Source organism: Schistosoma haematobium, chromosome ZW (genome assembly GCF_000699445.3).
Source record: "Schistosoma haematobium chromosome ZW, whole genome shotgun sequence".
Classification (NCBI taxonomy): domain Eukaryota; kingdom Metazoa; phylum Platyhelminthes; class Trematoda; order Strigeidida; family Schistosomatidae; genus Schistosoma; species Schistosoma haematobium.
Window position 1 is genome coordinate 40323143 of NC_067195.1, and position 5332 is coordinate 40328474.

The following is a 5332-nucleotide window of genomic DNA, read 5'->3' on the forward strand; positions in this document are numbered from 1 at the left end:
CGTGAAACACTTTGGGCGCAGGTTTGACGACGAAGACTACATCCAGAGGACCTTCTGTTTTACTCCGGCCATGAAGAAGAAAATGCCCCTCATACACAAGGAGTTGCATTGATGCTGTCCAAACAAGCACAAAATGCACTTATAGGATGGGAATTTCATGGACCTAGGATAATAAAAGCCTACCTCAAAACAAAGAAAGAGGGCATTACAGTGAACGTCATCCATGCTATGCACCTACTAACGACTGCAATGAAGACGTTAAAGATCAATTTTATGATAGGCTGCAGTCTATCATCGAGAAGTGCCCAACAAAGGACTTGACTATTCTGATGTGTGTCCTAATTGCCAAGGTTGGAATGGACAACACCGGACATGAAGACATCATGGGACGACATGGACTAAGTGAAAGAAACGAAAATGGTGGGAGGTTTGCAAACCTATGTGTCTTCAATAAACTGGTCATAGGCGGCACTATATTCCCACACAAACACATACACAACGCCACATGGACTTCACCGGATCACACTACACAGAACCGAATCGACCATATCTGCATCAACAAAACGTTCAGGAAGACGATGGAGGATGTGAGAACCAAGATAGGAGCTGATATAGCCTCAAATCATCACTTGTAGGTGGCCAAGATGAAAATGAAACTCCAGAAGCACTGGACAACGGGGCGGATAACAATACAAAACTTTAATATGGCATTTCCTTGGGATAAGACAAACTCAGCAATAGGTTCCAGGCCTTTAACGATTCACCAAGTCGAGATGGAAATAATATGGAGAGCAACTGCAAAGGGATCAAGGAAGCAATCACTTCAACATGCCATGAGGTCCTTAGCCACAAGAAGCACCATCACAAGAAATGGATAACTGTTGATACACTGGATAAGATTCAAAAAAGGAGAAACAAGAAGGCAGCAATCAATACCAACCGAACAAGAGCAGAAAAAGCCAAGACAAAAGCTGAATACACAGAAGTAAACAAGCAAGTGAATGGGAGCATCAGAACTGACAAACGTAAACATGTGGAAGATTTAGCAATGACTGCGGAAAAGGCTGCAAGAGAAGGAAACATGAGACAACTGTGTGACACAACAAAGGAACTGTCTGAAATCACCGCAAACCAGAAGGACCTGTGAAAAGCAAGGAAGGCAAGGTAATCACCAACATTGAGGAACAACGAAACAGGTGGGTAGAACACTTCAAAGAACTCTTGAATCGACCAGCCCCACTGAACCCACCCAATATCGAAGCTGCACCCACGGACCTCCCAATCAGTGCTGGCCCACCAACAATTGAAGAACTCAGCATGGCTATCAGACAAATCAAGAGTGGCAAAGCAGCATGACCAGACAACATTCCATCAGAGGCACTGAGAGCAGACGTAGCAGTAACTGCAAGGATACTCCACATTCTCTTCAATAAGATATAGGATGAGGAAGAAGTACCAACAAACTGGAAAGGACTTCTGATCAAAATACCAAAGAAAGGCGATCCCAGCAACTGGGATAACTACAGGGGCATCACTCTTCTCTCAATACCGGGAAAAGTCCTCAACAGGGTATTGTTAAACAGGATGAAAGACTGCGTAGACACCCAACTTCGTGACCAACAGGCAGGATTCCGTAAGGATAGATCGTGTACAGACCAACTCGCAACTCTACGGATCATTGTGGAACAATCAATTCAATGCAATCCATCACTCTACATCAACTTCATTGACTACGAAAAAGCATTTGATAGCGTGGACAGAACAACACTATGGAACCTTCTTCGATACTACGGCGTGTCTCAGAAGATAGTCAATATCATACGGAATTCCTATGATTGATTCAACTGCAAAATTGTGCGTGGAGGACAATTGACAGACTCGATCGAGGTAAAGACCGGTGTCAGGCAAGGTTGCTTACTCTCACCCTTTCTCTTTCTCCTGGTTATCAACTGGATCATTAAGACGTCAAGATCTAGGAAAAAGCACGAGATACAACGGACAGCTAAGATGCGGCTGGACGATCTAGACTTCGCAGATGATCTAGCTCTCCTATCGCAATTGCAACAACAAATGCAGGAGAAGACGACCAATGTAGCAGCAGTAGGTCTCAATATATACAAAGGGAAAAGAAAGATTCTCCAATACAACACAGCATGCTCCAATCCAGTCACAATTGACTGAGAAGATTTGGAAGATGTAGAAACCTTTATATATTTGGGCAGCATCATTGATGAACACGGTGGGTCTGATGCAGATGTGAAAGCGCGGATCGGTAAAGCAAGAGCAGCATATTTACAATTGAAGAACATCTGGAACTCAAAACAACTGTCACCCAACATCGAAGTCAGAATTTAAAATAAGAACGTCTGGACAGTTCTACTGTGTTGGGCGGAAACTTGGAGGACTACGAAAGTCATTATCCAGAAGATACAAGTGTTTATTAACAGACATCTACTTAGGATCCTTTGGCCAAAAAACAGATTACGCCGAGAAATGGAAGAATAAACAACAGTTGGATAGAATGAGAAAAGAAGACACAGGTTAGAGGGGCTGGGAGAATGCTGGTTAGCGGGCTATACTCCATCGGAAGTAAGTACATGAACATTTATACGAAAATGTTGAACCAATCAAGGCAATTCGAATCGATAGTCACGATGAAGTAGATTACGTCACCTCACATAATAGGCAAATGTACAAGTTGATAGTAAGAAGACAGGTTTACTGATAGTAGTAAGAATAATAATAAGAATATGATAACAAAAGTCTTATCAATAGTTCAACGTTGGAAATAGTGGGTCAAACATGGATAAATAGACTTGAAATAATAATAATAAACATTAAATCCATTACGTAATAAGAAGTGTGTAAATAATTATATAACGAAGAATACAAACGGAAAGAGTTGGAAAATTACATATAAATAGAGGATATGAAAATAATGCTAATGCCAACAAAAAAGTCGTTTGTCAGGTTATATCTGGTCATAGAAAATAGGGTGGTCACGAGTTTCCTCTGTACACATAAATTGGGCGTACTATCATGCAACTTAACCAACGAATGAGCGGACATCTACCGGCATGGTTTGTGAACGACCAAACAAAAACAATACGCATTTCCCTCTTGGCACATGTAATTGATAGTGGCCATAATGTAGATAGATCGAAATCATTTCGAGTAATCTATCGTACACCTCAATCGTTTCCCAAGGATGTTAGATCCCGTCTCATACATATACCTGAAGCCATAGGAATTCGTACATTTAACCCCAATTTATATGCACAGAAGAAAGTACATTTGTCATCCACTAGTTTTCCACATCTTTTACATCCATGATTACCAACCAGTTATTCTGAAGCCATTGATGTTATAATACATAAAGACTTCAAAATAACGTGAGATATTTCGTCCACGAAGTAATGTTATGCAAGAAAGTATGTTAGAGTAATAAGTAAATCCTCAAAGTAAATTGCGTTGCAAGCTTTCGTCGGTGATGCTCATTTAATTACTTTTGCTGGACATGCCCTAAGTCAAAGGGTTTCGGTCAGACATTCGCACCGGATCACTAATGGGTGCGCTGTGCTTCGCATCTCTCACTACAGCTAGTCAGGTTTTACAAGATAGTTCTTAACGCACCAAATATTTTCTAGGTAAATCTTCGTGCCCTTTCATTTCCGAGTTTCGGGTTGACTAACTTTTGGGTCTTCGGCTAAAATGTATATAGGTCGCCAACTTAGGTTACCTATGTCGATGCTTGAGGGCCTACTACAGTTGGTTGGGGATGGCATGGCCAACCAGCTAACGGCGAACTCAAACCTCAGAGTTATGCCGAACGTAGTTTACCCTTTCTCGTATCCAGGTGCTATGGCTTTTTTTGATGACCGTACAACACAAACAACTATATCACAGAAATAGATTAGTAAGTGTGGGTGCAAGAGACAAACTGGAACCACTGACGGATGAGCCAGTCCATGGTGTGCAACTGATTAATGCGCGTTATTTGTCCTTGGCCTTGAGGAGGATTGGTGAACTGTTCTACACTCAGTGGCCCGACTGCCGGATGACTTGGCTAGGGCATAGTGGAGTTTCACTGGCTGTCTAGGACATTGGTGACAACAGTGTTTTCAAGCACTGTATATCCGTAACATCTTTAACATTAATATAAATATATCACTGTCTTTCCCACTTCGATAATGTATGTGATGTAGCAGAAGGCGGAGGAAGTGTTTGTTTTACATAAAATTGGGAAATAGCCTACACTTCTTCATACTTGAAACTTGTAGTAGGCTAGAAAAATGTATCCTAACTTGCTCCATGTCTTTTTAAAGTGCTGTCAAGATTACTCTGCGTAGTTTGTTAGTTCTTGTTCATTCTAAATACTTGTAATTTAGTATCATCTAGTAGGTTCATTGTCGGTCGTGTAACTTTGTTAACTTCATTCCAGACACTTGGATCGACTTCACTTGTGGTCTATGATCTTTTCGCTCCCTTCTATCTGGTGTGGAACATAATCTTTAACTTTTTAATGCGAGGTGTTAAGAGTAGGGTTATATGCCATCATCGACCATCAACTACCCATTTGGCACATAACTTCTGACGTCAGTTATTACGTATAAACTTGTGTCCATTTGAACATCATTCTCGTACAGTAGTGATTAACTGTTTAGACATACCTTATTAATATTTATGGACAATCAAAAATAATTTGGTTTCCCTATCCAATATTCAATATTTTTATGACTGACTATTGTAAGTCAAACGATATGTTCGTTCTCTCACTCTCTATTGTTTCTTTCCAGATCCAAGTCACTGGTGGCTTCTACAGTGAGTAGTATAGGTACTCAACTGTACTATTTTAGTGATTTCAGTAATTATTTGGGGGTTTGTGTGTTTTGTAATCTGTTCAAGGGCGTTAGTTTCAGGAAAGTAGGTTTCTGGAGTCAGGAACTGTCACAATACCAGTTAGGGTTTAACTGGCTTACGGAGTAAAAATAGAAAAAAAGACCGAGTTCGGAAGAGTGATGGTCAGACGATGGTTAATAGCAGTAAATTAATTAGTCATTCAAATGTCCGAAGTTATGAACACACAAAACTGTGAGAATAGTGCGTAAATCGAGATGATAAGAAATGAGAAAGGAATATGCCGATAATTTACGATAGCGATAGTGATAGAAAAATTACGACATTTGAATGAGGTTAGCCTATCTAAGGGAAATATTTATTTGGTTTTTACCAGGAGTGTTGTGGTCAGTTTGTTTGGGAAATTATTCCAGATATAGGGGACTTTTAATGAAAGAACGTTGGTAACCTGTGTTTTCCCTCTCTGGAGCTCATT